The sequence below is a fragment of the Pelodiscus sinensis genome, chromosome 1 (genome assembly GCF_052426305.1).
Source record: "Pelodiscus sinensis isolate ZL-2025 chromosome 1, ASM5242630v1, whole genome shotgun sequence".
NCBI lineage: Eukaryota > Metazoa > Chordata > Testudines > Trionychidae > Pelodiscus > Pelodiscus sinensis.
In genome coordinates this window covers 39,841,668-39,857,168 of record NC_143052.1, presented here as the reverse complement: position 1 = coordinate 39,857,168, position 15,501 = coordinate 39,841,668, and the positions used below count along the sequence as shown (strand labels likewise).

The 15,501-nt window shown below is 48.1% G+C and overlaps 1 protein-coding gene across 11 annotated transcripts in view; it reads left to right on the top strand.

Moving 5' to 3' along the window:
• Positions 1-6,352: 6,352 nt before the first annotated feature.
• Positions 6,353-15,501, top strand: part of PLXNB2 (plexin B2) — a 351,000-nt gene continuing 341,851 nt past the window's right edge. For 8 of the 11 annotated variants that reach the window (XM_075928316.2, XM_006122612.5, XM_075928308.2 and 5 more), the window contains exon 1: positions 6,487-6,805. The gene's annotated coding sequence lies outside the window, so the exon portion shown is untranslated. Of the gene's footprint in view, positions 6,454-6,486; positions 6,806-15,501 lie in introns of those variants that run through there. The other 3 variants (XM_006122609.5, XM_075928258.2, XM_006122610.5) reach the window with 3 other exon arrangements.

Here is a 15,501-nt window from a genome sequence, read left to right as displayed (position 1 = left end):
ACTTACCCGATTTGCATCCCTTTTCCGGAATTTGTGGCCAGTCTAGACGTAGCCTCTCAGAGTATGGCTACACTGCCGTTTTTTTCCGATCCTTCTGTTGGAAGAAATTTTTCCGACATTTGGCCCATCTAGACTGGAAGCCCCCCTCATTTCTCATGGAACGATGAATACAGAGTCTGCCAAAACATCGTGTTTGCCAGAAAAACTCCTGCAGTCTAGTGTCACTGGGTTGAGACAGGAGGTGTGGGCTCTCGGGTGTGAATGAGGGATTTAGGTGTGGGAAAGTGCAAGCTCTGGGAGGGAATTTGGATGCAGAAGGAGGTGAAGAAGAGGATGCCGGCTCAGGGAGGGGGCTCTAGGCTTGGGAGTGTTGGGGTCAGTTGTAGGGTTGGAGTACTGAGCAAGCCACAGACTTGAGGATGTGAGGGTGCAGGATTTTGAGTTGGGGTGCGTGAGGGGCTCAGGGCAGGGAGGTTGGGAGTATGATGGACTCAAGACACAGATTTGCAGTGTGTGGATGGTGCAAGAGTGTTGTGGCAGAAGATTGAGGATGTGGAGGTGCAGGAGTTTGGGTATGTGAGAGGCTCAGGACAGGGAGTTCCAGTATATGATAGGCTCAGATTTGGGGTCAGGGTGGAGGGGGGGGGATACAGGAGTGTTATGATGCTGTTGCCAGATGCCTCCTCCTCTGATTCATTACATAATAATCAGTATCGAAGACCAAATATGTGGTCACAGCACCCGCAATGTGAGCAGTTCTCCCAGGGCTCTAGATCAGTGTTTTTCAACCTTTTTGTATAAAGTACCCCAGTATCTACAGTTTTCAGACACACCTTTTTTTTCTACCATTGCAACACAGTTGTTTAAACAACTTAATCATAGTCGGGCAGGTGATGAAATTTTTGGGTGTAAAAAGTACAAAAATAATAAAGCGCTGTAAAATTTGAAACAAAAATTCAGTTTTCTCCAAATTTCAATTGTGTTGATTTACCCCCCCTCCCCCAGACTTCTCTCAACTACCCCTAAGGGTGTTAGTACCACTGGTTGAGAAACTCTGCTCTAGATAAACCTCCTCCGCAAGGGGAGTAGCTAACAGTGCTAGGAGCCTGTTTATACTGGCGCTTGACAGCAGCGTAACTTACTTCACTGGGGAAGTTGTCTACATTGGGAGGGTTTGGTGACAAAAGTGCTGTTGATATGCAAAAGTTGCCAGAAGTGAAAACTAGTTGATCTGTTACCCATCATTGACATTTCCTGGCTGCACTGCTAGCATCCTATTGACAACAGAGCAAAGCAATGTGGGTAAGCGTCCCACAGCTCAGTGTTGTGGGAAGGCAGAACTGATTCCTGCACTTCTTGGAATTTCCTCATAGCTTTGTGAGCTCTCCATGCTAAAAAATATCAGAGCAGCACAGCAGTCTCTCCAGCTGGCTGCTCTCTTTCTAGCAGGGCAGAAAAGAAGCATTCCAATGATTTTCTCTTTATTGTTCCCCAAATGGAGCAGCTCACTCAGCTGTCAGACACTTCCCGGAACTTTAAAAGGCAAGGGGTGCAGCAGAGATCACAAAACACTGAGCACGGCAACCATTACGGGCATTGTAGGGTACTGGCAGAAGCCAGTTCTCTCCACAAAACAAATAAGAGTCCACACTGGCTCTTTGTTGACAATAAAGGCAGGGGAAAAGACAAAAGTTTCTCACAAAGCTGAAAGTTTGTCACCAGAACTAGGTGTTTTTCCCCAAAAAAAGCTACATTGTAGTGTAAACGCTTTCATTGTTTTGTTGCCAAAAGGTAATTTAGGGCAACAAAATGTGCCAGGGTAGAAAAGACCTGTGAGCAATAAAGAGCTGTGTGAGGATGATGGGAGGAGACCCAGAGACCAAAAGGTGAGAGTTCCCTTTGTTTGGGAAGCTGATTGCTCTGCTCTCCTTCTCAGCCTTCTATCAGAGTGGGGCAGACGGCTTCCCCAGGGGTGAGCTTTGAAGACCTGCTGGAGATGTGGCCCTGAGTGGCTGTAGCCTGCCTGAAGTCCTGAATGAGAACAGGAGTGGGCCAGTTCCTGGATAATGCTGTCTTTGGAGTTACAAGATGAGTAGCTGTGGAGAAGACTGTAACAGTTGAGGCATGTCTGTAAGGTAAAGGGGACCTGCTAAGCTGAAAATCTGATACTTTCGTTCAAAGATTATAAGGCCAGATGGGATCGTTGCAACTGTGTTGTTGGACCTTTTGTATCACACAGGCCATAGAACTTCCAAAATAATTCCTGAAACAAATCTCAACAAAACATTCATTTTTGATTTAATAAATGTCAGTGACGGAGAATCCACCATGTCCCTTGTTAAACTGTGCCAATGGTGAATGACTCTCACTGTTAACAATGGACACCTTGTTTCCAGTTTGAGTTTGTCTTCTCCTACTTCAAGCCATTGGATAGGGTTATACCCTTCTTCTCTGCTAGGCTCAAGAGCCCATTATTAAGTATCTGTTTCCCATGTAGGCACTTATAAGCTGCAATCAAGACATTTTTTAACCCTCTCTTTGCCAAGCTAAATAGACGAAGCTCTGGGAGTCTATCATTCTAATGCAGGGCTAGTCAACACGTGGCCCGTGGGTGGGATCTTTTGAACATGGCCTCCACTGGGAACATGTTCCACACTGACGAGGTGTCTCCCAGGCAGAGCGAGCATTGAAAGATGCAAGCAGTCTGGCTGGCTAGAACAGACAGGTACAGGGTGTCACCATTTCTTGCCCCCAGGGAGGAGCTGCCGGGAGCGCTGGGGCATTGTGGGAAATGCTGGCTGCTTAGCCTTGCGGGCAGAGCCTGAGAGGTGCTGACTGGCTCACACTGGCCATGTTTGGGTCTGGCACTTCGGCTTAAGCTTTGTATTCATGCCTGTCAGTGTGAAAGGTATTTGCATATATATTTGCACGTATATGCAACCACACTTAAGTTGTGGTCCTCAGCATGTGGAACAGCCCTGTTCTAAGGCATGTTTGCTAATCCTGTGGATCAAATCAAACTAAAACAGTTGCAGGTTCTGCCAGCTGAGGCCTAAAGTTTCTGCCAGTACTGCAGTGGGAAGCTCAGAGGCCTATTTCAAGGCAGATGGTACTAAAAAATCTGATCAGCAGGCCCAATTGAAAAGATTCTCAGAAAGACAGGAAGATGTAAAACTCTGGTCTTCAGAGGATGGAGAAGATTACAAAGGGAGAAATTCCTGTCTGGATCTAAGTTTTGAAGTCCAGACGTGTTATTGGCACTCCAGTCTTCTCAACCCCAGTGGAATCACTGTGGCAGATATGAGACAAGAGTGTGCCTTAAGGGTGTGTGGCTACATGGGCTGTTTATGACTGGGTTTGTGGCTTGGGATGCTCCTTACAGATAGTGGCCTTGAGTTGTGAGCAAACTATATGAGGAAGTGAATTTCCATCTGTGGAAAACCAGTGGTTATCAGTCCATATACCTCTGTGCATGGAGAGACTGAGTGTACCCCATGGCTGTGGTGGTATTAGAAGTACAAGGCCAGCATGGCTAAGTGAGGGCCACAATGGTGAGGAACCTTCTATGGCCCATAATTTTGGGCAGAGGGCAGAGACTAGCGAGGATTCCCAGCCCTGATGCAGCAGAAGACAGTTTCTGAGCCAGCAGAGGGAAAACTTACTCCGGTTCTAGAGAACATATGATCAGTGATGTTTGGCCCTTCTGGGTACGCAGAAGAGAACTGGAGGGACTTGTTAGATTTGCCAGAATGATGAGGAAACTAGAAAAGAAACTCAGATGTTGTCACAGGCTAGAGGAACACCTACGAGAAGCTGACTAGGAGCTGGAAGAAGTAAATGCCTCCTGGCAGGAAATACCAGGAATGGAAGTTGGGCTGGAACCATGTACTGTGGGGATACAAATCAGTCCCCCTCTCTCTCTTCCCCCCTGTAGAAGCAAAGGAGTTTTGATAGCAATACAGCATCAATAGATGGGGGAGTAGACAGGACTCAAGCCCAGTTGAACAAGTCAGAGGCCCTGCCAGCAGAACTATTTAAGGGAATGGTGATTGAGGAAGCAGTGACAGAAACAACAAAGCTACAGGAAAAGTTGACAAAGGTGGAGCAGACTCTGCAAGAGGCTCACCAAGAAAAGGAAAAAGGGGGGCTGGAATTCCATGCAGAGCTCTTGGAAGGGGCTCTCTGGAAGAAAGAAATTATCTATTGGCATTGTAGTATGAAAAGGATAAGAAGCAGGGCAAGATGGGCAACTCCCCCCCCCCCAGCCCACACTCCTATCAGGATTATAAAACCCTGCTTTAATGGCTACTGCCTGTGTCCTTATGTTGTGTTTGTCTACTGTAATTAGCATATTCTCTGTTACTAATAATACATTCAAATAAATGTTATTTTTTCCTAAGTAACTTCCTCTTTCCCCACTCCTGCCCCAAAGATTTGTGTAACTAATAACATGCAGTTTGTTGCTAGTACTCTGGGTATTCCGCAGTTTGTGGTCTAGCCGTTCCCCCACTCTCTGTCTGCCTTTATCTTGTCTCTTTCCATTGTAAGTTTCTTTTGGGCACTACTCCGTGTTGGCATCCTGCCTTCCATAGGGGCCCTATCCGTGGTGGGCCCTCAGGCACTTCTGGGATAAACATGATTAATCAACTAATACTGGCTGATTAATCAACAAATACTGGCTGATTAATCACTTAATACTGGTTTGCAAATAAATAGGCAAGACTCTCAAGCCTTACCCCCTCTCTAAGACTCTACTACTGGGGTCACTGGGAGTAGCAAGAGTTTTGAATATGGAAACTTTTTATGATACATAGTTTCAAAGAGGCAGCCACGTTAATCTGATTCAGCAAAAATAATGAGTCCGGTGGCACTTTAAAGACTAACACATTTAGTAGGGCATAAGCTTTCATGAGATACAACTGGGAAGCTTATGTCCTAATACATTTGTTAGGCTTTGAAGTGCCACCGGACTTCCTGTTTTTTTTTATGGAAAATGTTTCCTTCTCTTGCCCCGTCAGCACTTTTCAGAAAGGGGAAAACAGAATGGCCCAAACCCATTTCTCAATGGTCAAACTCAGAGGTCTCCCACTCCCGCCTTGACCCAACCTGATCCTGCTTAGCTTAGGCAAGCCGGTGAGCTAAACAAGCTGCCAGCCGCCACCGAGCAAGCACCAGACAAAACGTCACATGGTGACCCGGGACTGGGGGGGGAGAGTTGACTTCCCAGGTCTGGTTAGTGAGGCCCCGGGGGCCTTTCCCGGCTGGTCACGCGACTACAGCCCCGCCCGGCGCCTCTCCCAGAGCCAGCAGCTGGGCAGGCAGCTCCCAGGTTGCAGTGACCCACGGTCCCCCCTACCCGCGGGGAAGGCACGTTAAAGCGAAGCGGGCAATGGCTCCGCTCCTCCGACCGCCCGGCTCCCCCCCGGCCACCCCACGGCGCGTTTCCACCGGCGGGGAGCAATTAGCTCCCGAGCCCCCGACAGAGGCCAGGCGAGCTGTGGGAACCCGCTGCCTCCCGCCCGCCGGGACGCACCGCGGCCAGACAAAGCTGCTTCCCCAGTCACCGCTCCCCGCCAGCATCAGGGCGCACAATGCCCCGGTCTCCGCACACACTGGCGTGAGCGCTAGCCCCTCCCGCAGCCCCCAGGGCACCAGATCGCCGGCCCCTCCCGCAGCCCCCGGGCACCAGATCGCCGGCCCCTCCCGCAGCCCCCCCGGGCACCAGATCGCCGGCCCCTCCCGCAGCCCCCAGGGCACCAGATCGCCGGCCCCTCCCGCAGCCCCCCCGGGCACCAGATCGCCGGCCCCTCCCGCAGCCCCCAGGGCACCAGATCGCCGGCCCCTCCCGCAGCCCCCCCGGGCACCAGATCGCCGGCCCCTCCCGCAGCCCCCGGGCACCAGATCGCCGGCCCCTCCCGCAGCCCCCGGGCACCAGATCGCCGGCCCCCTCCCGCAGCCCCCAGGGCACCAGATCGCCGGCCCCTCCCGCAGCCCCCCCGGGCACCAGATCGCCGGCCCCTCCCGCAGCCCCCGGGCACCAGATCGCCGGCCCCTCCCGCAGCCCCCGGGCACCAGATCGCCGCCCCCTCCCGCAGCCCCCGGGCACAGGCTCATTAAGCGCTGCCCAGCACCTCCCCTTCTCCACAACCACATTTCGCCCCGGGCGCGCTGCCCGCAAGCCAAGCCGCGGGCCCTGAGGCGACCAGACGTCGCTGAGCCGAGGGAGAAGGGCGGGAGGAAGCAGAGGGGTGATTTGTGCGCTGGGTTTTCCCGGGAGAAGAGGCGTGTGCAAGCGGATCCGGAGCAGAGGCAGGGGGTGGGGACGGAGGAGGAGGAGGAGGAGGAGGAGGAGGGGGGGGGGGGGGAGCCGGGGGCGCCTCCCTCTCCCTGGGCTGTTTTTTTCAGTTTCCTGTCTCGCCTGGTGCGCACGGCGGATATGTGCAGCGCCTACAGGTGTGTCTCTCCCTCCCTCGCAGCTCCTCTGGCTCCCCGGGGCCGGCGCAGGCGGCAGGAGCGCGTAGGGGGAGGCGGAGGCTCGGGCTCATCATGTGATGATTAATTGGGCGCTGGGTGGTTCCTCTCGCTCTTTCTCTCCTGCTCCCGGCGCTCAGGCTGCTTGTTCTCCCGGCGGCGGCGGGCTGCTCGGCTCTTTGGGAAATGGGCAGCGAGGGGGCTACTGTGGTTGCGCGCTGGCTCGGGGGGCTGCTCTGATATGGGAGGAGCCGGAGCCGCGGCAGCCTGAGCTCAGATCGGCGGCTGAGCAGCAGGGCGCAAAGGCGCTGCCCAGCCCTGCTTTCCAACTTGGGTAAGTTTGATTTCCCTTCCCCCGCGGCCCTGGGGATTGTTCCCCACGGCGGCTCCACCTGTTGAAGGCCGAGGGGCCCCTTTGGGCTTGCTTGCTTGTGAGAGAGGGGAAGGAAGCACAAATTTGGGGCTAATCAATCAGTTTTCCCTTCTTGAAAGCTCTGCTTCCTAATTGCCTGTATGGCAACTTCCACGGTTCCGCAGCAAGCATGTGGTTCACCTCCGGGAAAGGGAGAGGTGAGGCACAACGCGCAGACGGCTCTCGGATCAGACCCAGCTTGAATCTCGCTAGGAAAGAGTCAAACTTTTAGAATTAGCTTTTGAGTTTGTTCTTCATTCTCTCTGACCAGCATATGGCTTTCATTAAGGCAAAACCCAGGGCTTCCTAGACTATGTGGCTTTGCACTTTACGCTTCTTAGCACTACAGTCTTAAAATCTGAAAACTTTCCTTTTCTAAATACCGATGTAGTGACCGGCATGGATTGTGACTGTATCAAGCCCAATGTGAGAGAATTCACACAATACGAATATTAGAATAGCAAACGAAACTACGATAAAGTGATCTTACTCAGAAAGTTGAGAAGATTCTTCTTGTCCAGAAGGCTATTTAGCTCCAATCTTTTGGATGTATAATACGTTGGATAGAATATATAATACAGTACATTATTGTTCCCAAGAGTTTTATAAGCACCATTTCGCGATTGGAATAAGTGAAATCCATTCAGTGATAACCCATTCCTCCTGTGTGGTTAGCAATTGGTTAAGAGCCATTTTTACATTTGAGTTCTTCAGACCACTAGCTTCAATTCTGAGGCTAATTTGGATTTTAATGCAGACACTATGTTTTGGTTTTCTTTGGACTGTTTAAACTCTTTCTCCAAACTGTTTTTTAAAATGGAATGTTGTTTGCATATATTGTAGGTAAATGAAACTGCAAGTCTCTGTAGGGTTTGTGACTCATAGTACTGTTTGCTTTAGAACTGTACTAATTCTTTGCCTTTTTTGCATGATTATGCTGTAATTCAAGTTACTCCCTACTTATGAGCTTGCTGTAATGTCTGTTTTTATGGCAAACAGTGAAACTGATCAGAGATCATTAAAGTAACTTGTGGGTTAACCAAAGATGGGGAGGATGGGGGGGGGGCGGGGAGGGGGAGCAGAATTTCCAAAAGGTGAACTGTCACATTTCATTACCTCTTGTCAATCTGGTGGCAAAAAATTAATAGTTTGTTCCTTGTGTGCTAGAATATTATGGTGCCATCCATAATTTTTTTAAAATAACTTTTTCTGGAAAACTAAACAAATCTGTAATTAAATTAATGTTTCCTTCAGTGTGATGACTCATTGTTCTTCTGATAAAGATTGTCTTAAGTTATGCTAACCTGTATGCGGAATTTAACAGGTAATTCATACAAGAGAATGTTATCCATTTCCTTATTTGTGGCTAATTTAAAGTTGGGTTTGAAGTATGAAGGGCTTAAGATCTAGATTTACTTGGGATTTCGCTACAGTTGCTGTACAGGGACACTAAGGTTATCAGGCCAAAAACTGAATTGAACAATATCTTCCTCTTCTGTCTTTTCATCACCCTTCTGAGATGAGAATTGTGTACTATGCTGTACTTAAATTAGGTGGGTGAACCATTTAATACATTTAGGATGCTGTGTGGGTAATTACCTATGCACATGAGGCCATCCTTCTACTCTGCATTCTTTCTCAATTATGAGAGCTCCAATTGCTTGTATATTTCAGTACTGTTCCTGCTTCCTAGGATGGAACAGAGAACATGCCTGCAACTGCAAGCCAAAACAAAGGTAGCAGAAGTCTAATCCTAGGCCTACAATCTTGGATACCATTTCTTACGAATGTTTGCTTCTCTGAAGGGCTTCATGAGAGCTTGAATAGTATGAAATAGAAATCCGTTATTATTTCCCCATAATCTGGGAAATAGTATTCCAAACAGAATTTTCCCAGTAAAAGTTAATGCATACTGAAATGAATTATTTTTCCATTGGGAAGATACTATACTACAGATGTTTCTGCACAGTGTGTTTGTTTGTAGCAGTTTGACTTCTATGCTGAATCTGTTTAAGTAGTTTCTTTTGAAACATAACTGAACAGACCTTGATTTGGCAATTTAATGTTAGAGGGGCATACTGGATAGTGACAAGCAATATATTTTTACTTTAAAAAAATCACTTAGCAAATGTAAGAAAACAGAATTAACATCGTCACATTCCTGAAATCTAAAAAGATGGTGATTTAAGAGCATGATCTAGTCCCCAATAAATCTTTCCCTTGGCATTAGAGGGAGTTGGATCAAAGCCTAAAATCTATTTAAAAACTTGGATTAACTTTTAGAAAGTTTGTCCAAAATAAAATCCACCAGGATTTCTTAAACTTGAATTACCATCATATTTTAAGAGTTTAAATAAGTCAGAAAGACTTGTGTTGTCCAATATGTTGAAACTTGTTTTGATCTTTTTGTTGGAGGTTGAGGAAAGAAACGGATTCATGGTGTTTAAAAAAACTACTTCAAATTTTTAAAAATTCGTTTTCTTTAAAAATTTGTTTTCTTTAAAAACAGTATTGGTGTCAAAGGGGAAAATTGCTCTTATTAATTCTGAAAGCTCTATAGTGAGCAAATAAGCCTTTATATATTGGAAATTTGAACAAACCTAAATGTCTATAAGGTTGAATTAATATTTGGATTACTGTTTTGTGCCATTGATATCTTAAAAATGAGTTAAACTTAATGTATTAAGCTCAATTTAAGTTTTGCAATATTTGAAGGATTGCCAATAAGCATTTAATAGCAACATTAAATGACAGTAATAACTGCTGAATTCATCAACAAATGGTCTGGTAACACTTTATAGACTAACAAAACATGTAGATGGTATCATGAGCTTTCATGGGAAGTGGGCTCTACCCATGAAAGATAATGATACCATCTACATGTTTTGTTAGTCTGTACAGAAAAAAAAAAACCCAACAACAAATGATCTGGTAGCACTTTATAGACTAACTCGGCTACCCCCTGAAGCTGCTGAATTTGTCACTATCATTTTCCTTTTCTCATTTCCCTTCAGAAAATTCTGAAGGTATGGAATAAATATTATGGAGTAGTTTGGCATTGCTGCTTGTGCAAGTGCTCATCCAGTTTGTACGACTAGAATGAGTATATTCCAGTGCACATTTGGTTCAACATGCCTGAAATAAACAAGTCAATAAGTTTCAAGGGGCTACCCAATGAATAAGAGGTTGTGTACATTTATAAGTATTTTGGAATTGCAGTTTCTGAAAAGCCAATCATTGGTGCCAGACCACTTACTAATTAGCAACATTGGCTCTTGATTGGAATTCCAAGGTCTCTGGTAGCACAGATGACTAGCATAGTCCATCCAGCACATTCCAGGTCTGTTCCTGTATTGTGTCACTGATGTGCTTAGCCTCCAAGTTTCTGTCTTCATGCTGGATAATGCATCCCTCTCAGCTGGAACAATGTACCATTATAGAAATGAATGGAACTGCTAACTCAGTTTACATACGCACATCTCAGATTAGTTTTGTACAATTAAAATAGAGTTGCCAATGTCCCAGTCCTTCTCTCAGTAGTTGGCATCCATGTAAAGTATGGTTACATATGAAGAACACAGGTCATTTTGATGCTGACAGTTTCGGCAATATTGAATAACATGATCTTTTGTCGAGAAAACTATACCTGCGTCGACACGACTGCTGCATTCTGTCGACACAAAGTTGACAGAACGCGGCAGTTTTGTCGACGGCGGTAAACCTCATTCTTCGAGGAATATCACCTTTTATCGACAGAGCTATGTCAAAAAAGGTGCTATTGCATCCACATTGTGATTTTTAAAAGAGAGCATCTAGACTCTGTCTAAAAAGCGGCTTGCTTTGTCGACAACTGGCTGTAGTCTAGACGCTCTTTTTCAACAGAGGCTTTGTTGACAGCCTCTGTCCACAAAAGCCTGTAGTCTATACGTACCCAGATGTCTGTATGCATTCTCACTCTTTAACGCTTTGGGGCCAAAATGTACACCCTTAAGTTTATTTAAATTTGTCATCAATTTATGTACAGTAAGATAATCAGAACTTTGGCCTCAAACATTGTTGCTTAATACATCTATGTTCAGATCCTTCACCTGGATCTATGTGAATTTGCACCTTTCTAACTGATTTTAAAAACAGTTCCAGTTAGGCGCGTGTGTGTGTGTGTGTGTGTGTCTAGAGTTGTGGTTTTTCAAACTCTGGGTCGCGACCATTACTGGGCTGTGGAATGTCAGGCCCTGGGTCTCATTGCTGCTGGAGATCCATGAGTGCTAAGGCAAACTTCCTGCCTGTCTTGGCACTGCAGACTGTGCTGCACCCCCGAACTGGCCAGCGGTCAGCCCAGTTCCTGGGGAGGGTGGGCTGGGAAAAGCACACAGAGATCCGCACACTGTCCCTGCCGTGAGCTCTATCTCCTGTACTCCCATTGGCTGGGAATCTGCTGCTGACTGCTTCTGGAGCACACCAGGACAGGCAGGAAGTCTGCTGCACCACTGACCCGGAGATGCTTGAAGTAAGCCCTCCTGCCGCAGCCCTGATTTCCCCCCACCCCACAGCCAAAACTCTCAGACTTGGCCCCACCCTGGAGCTTCCACTTTATGTTGGGTTGCAGGCATCAACAATTATCTTCAACTGGGTCATGAGACGAAAGTTTGAAAATCCTGAAGGTCCTTCTTTCTGTGTGTGAAAAGAAAAATAATTGGACTTCTTTTGCAGAAGTAGTGTCCAAACGACCTTCCTTTTCTGTTTGAATATTAAGCCAGTCTTAACTTTGTATCAGCAATAAGTGTGTGTGTGTGTGTGTGTGTGTGTGCTTAAACTGAAGAAAAATAATGCCGTCGTTTCTAGGGTGAATAATGGCAATTATTCAAAAAGCGCCCAGTGAGAGAGGAGGGAGAATTATCTGATCTAATGAAACCAGAGCGCAAAACAAAAAATCAGGGAGCAGTGTCCAAAGTTTGTTTAAACATTGAGAATGTCAGGAATGAGACAAGAACTTGGATAGTTTCTCTTTGGATATATGCCATCAACCTAAGTGTACTTGGTAAATATTAGCCATCCATGTTTTGTGAAGATGACCTCAGAGTGAAGTAACATAGTACTAGAATGCTTTCTCCTAAAGTAGGGGAGGGAAACCTTTTTTGGGTCATGGGCCACTGACCCACAGGAAAACCAGTCGGGGCTGCACACAAGTGAGAAGCCCCCGACTGAAAAGGAGAATGACACACCCCACATTACCCTTGACATCAGAGCCTAGGGTGTCCCAGGCTAGTACATTCTGTGTGCTCCTGCCCTGCAAGTGAGTGGCTGGAGTGCCAGCACGGGCTCCCCAATGCTGAGCCTCAGGGGCTGGATCCAGGCCACCCGAGTCTGAGGTTACCCAGCCCTGTCTAAAAGCTGTTCTAAATACTTGACTATTCCCTGTTTTTGGGTTATTTGCTGTCATAGATTGGTGTTTACATTCACCACAGCTGAAAGTCCATTAGGTCTTTTCTCCCTTTAATACATTAGCAAATAATTGCTAATTTTTCATGTTGTCCCACAGCAAGTTAAAATGTGTCTGATGTTATGTTGTGATCTGAATGAACTTGAATGGGTAAAAATTTAACATTTGGACTATTGACTATTAACCCAGTAAAAAGCAATAGTTTTGCTTCATCTGTTTCCCAGCTGTGGAAAGTAGTGGGTAAAAGAACAGAGCTTTGAAAAACGTTTTTAATGTGCATCTTGGTTCACATCAGATATTGAACCTCCCTGCCTTCATAAATTTATAGATTTCAAGACTAGAAGGGATCACTGTGATCATCTAGTTTGACCTTCTGTATAACACAGGTTATATACCCCACACCCCAAATATTCCATATTTTTAATAAAACGTGCAATATTAATTTTCCATCACTGACCATGTTTAAATCAGGTAACAACTTGCGTAGATTCCAGTTGGGAAAGGTAGTCAAAGCTGGGCCCCTTGGCACTGATGGTCAGTATACAACCTTGAATGGACAATATGCAGCATAAGCCTCTCTCTCACAATGAACGAAGAAGCTCTAGGTCCGTGGTCACCAACGCGTCGATCACGATTGACTGGTTGATCAGGAGGGCTCGACCGGTCGACCGTGAGGCATTCAGGGCCCCACTACCCTACCTACCTCTGAAAATGGAGGTAGTGCCAGCTTCCTGCGGGGTGGAGGGAAGTCCGGCAACTGCGCGCCACTTCTGGGGTTTCCAGAAGTGCACTGCCAGGAAACCACAGGGTCCTTCAGGTCTGTGGTGTGCCAGGAGGAGGTAGGAGTCCCAGGAGAAGGTGTGTGCTGGGGCTTCGGGGGAATGGGAGGGTGAGAGGTGCGCATCGGGGCTCCCCTTCTCTGCGGGGGAGGAGGTAGGAGTCCCGGGGGGAAGCGCATGCTGGGGAGGAGGTAGGAGTCCCGGGGGGAAGTGTGCACTGGGGCTCCCCTCCTCTGCAGGGGAGAGGGGAGGAACCCTGGGGGAAGCGTGCACTAGGGCTTCCCTCCTGGGAGTGGGGAGAAGGAGAAGGGAGGCGCGCACCGGGGCTCCCCTCCTCTGCGGGGGAGGAGGTAAGAGTCCTGGAGGGAAGTGCGTGCTGGGGAGGAGTCCTGGGGGTAAGCGTGTGCTGGGGCTTTCCTCCTTTGGGGGGGAGGGGGAAGGAGTACTGGGAGGAGGCTTTTGCCAGAGCTTCCCTCCTCAGGTGGGGGGGGGGGGGCAGAGAAGGTGCATGCTGAGGATTCCCTGCCCCCTGCTCCCACTGGCATCCTGTCCCAACCCCAGCACCCTGTCCCTTGCCTCCACTGACACCCTGTCCTCTGCCCCAGGCTCTTGCCCCAGAATCCACAGGCCCCCTGTCCCTTGCCCCAGCACCCATTGGTACCCTACCCAGCACCCCATACCCTGTCTGTTACCCCTGGCCCCATTCCCCAGTACCATGGCCCCATTCCCCAGTACCATGGCCCCAACAATGCTGGTGGGAGCAGGGGACACATTAGTGAGGCTTGGGGGGGTTTGGAGGAGTTTTTATTTTGCATCTCACTTGTGTGGCCCCAACTGACTTTTTTGTGGGTCAATGACCCCTGACCCAAAACAGGTTCCCTGCCCTTCTCATAAATAAAAACAATGCTGAAACCTTGTGTTTGATGTAGTATTTTATTTAAAAATGAAACTTTGCCAAAAAAAAACCCAAGTGGGGCCAAGCCCCCATCTGCCCACAGCATCATAACATTCCTGCACTCTCCCTTCCCCCAGACCCTCAATCTGAACCTATCATACACTGGACCCTCCTGCCCTGAGCCCCTCACATACCCCAACCCAAATTCCTGCACCCTCATATTCACAAGCCTGTGGCTTGCCTAGTACCCTAACCCTACATCTGACCTCAACACTGGCCAGCCTGAAGCCACCTCCCCGACCCAGCGTCCCCTTCTCCACCTCCTCCTGCATCCAGATTTCTTCCCAGAGCTTGCACCTCTCACCCCTTCCCACACCCAAATCCCTCATTCCCACCCCAGAGCCTGCACATCCTGTCCTCAACCCAGTGAGGGTATGGCTAGTCTGCAGGAGTTTTTCAGGATTCCGGAGATATCCCAGAAAAACTCTTCTGCATCCAGGGATACGTTTGTTCTTCCTCTTTTTTTTTTTTTTTTTTTTTCGTGGAAGAGCAAATGTTCTCTTTCAGTTACCCCTATATTTCTCTTTCCACAAGGAATAAGGGGGCTTCCAAAAGAAGGGTTTTCTCTGACATTTGGTCCAGTCTAGACAGCCAGGCATTGGAAAAACCTCTTCCTACAGAAGAATGGGGGGGGCGGGGGGGAGCAGCAGTATACAGGTAGCGGATAGCAAGTGATGGAGAAGAAGAGACTAGAGAGGAAAGGGCGAGACTTCGAGGAAGGGGCGGGGCGGTAAATCTTGGCTTGTTCTGTCATTTAAAAAGTGATCTTGGGTATAAAAAGGTTGGAGACCATTGCTCTAGGTTTTCTCTTCTTCCTAGCCCAGAAATGACTGCTACCCTATAGGTGGTGTAATGGCTCTTATTCCTTGTACAAAGGAAATGCTTAGCATAAGGAGCAGTGCTGCCAAGACAGCACTGTTTCTTCTTTGAGTGCTTGCCCATGTTCAGTCCACTTAAGTGAGTATGTGCTGTGTGCACAGATTGTCGGAGAGTTTTCCCTTAACTCTACCCATTGGGCCAACAGGGGACCCCCCTGGAGTGGCGCTGTCCCCTCAGTTCCTTCTTACTGCCCCTGATGGTTTGTTGGAGCTCTTATCTCGCTTGCTTGCAAGCACAGTCCCAGCAGTATTTGCCAGAGGTCCAGAACACTGTTCAGGGCCTGCGATTCAAGGGGTGGGCTGGTTTTCTGAGTGAACTGACACCAGCCTCCATGGGCTGAAAGATACTAGAGCAACCCTCAAGTCCCTCAGCATTCACACCCCAGCCCCACAGAGACATTCCCTCCCAAGAGCCTCCTCCCATCCATTCCAGCAGGGAAACAGGCCGGACTTCTCAAGGCGCAGGGACTGCAACAATTACAGGAATGGCAGGCGGCTGTCCCACTCTTTGTTGGCGCCTCGAACAAGCCCCAAGGCCCCAGCCCAAGCCTTTGAAGGTTTGAGCG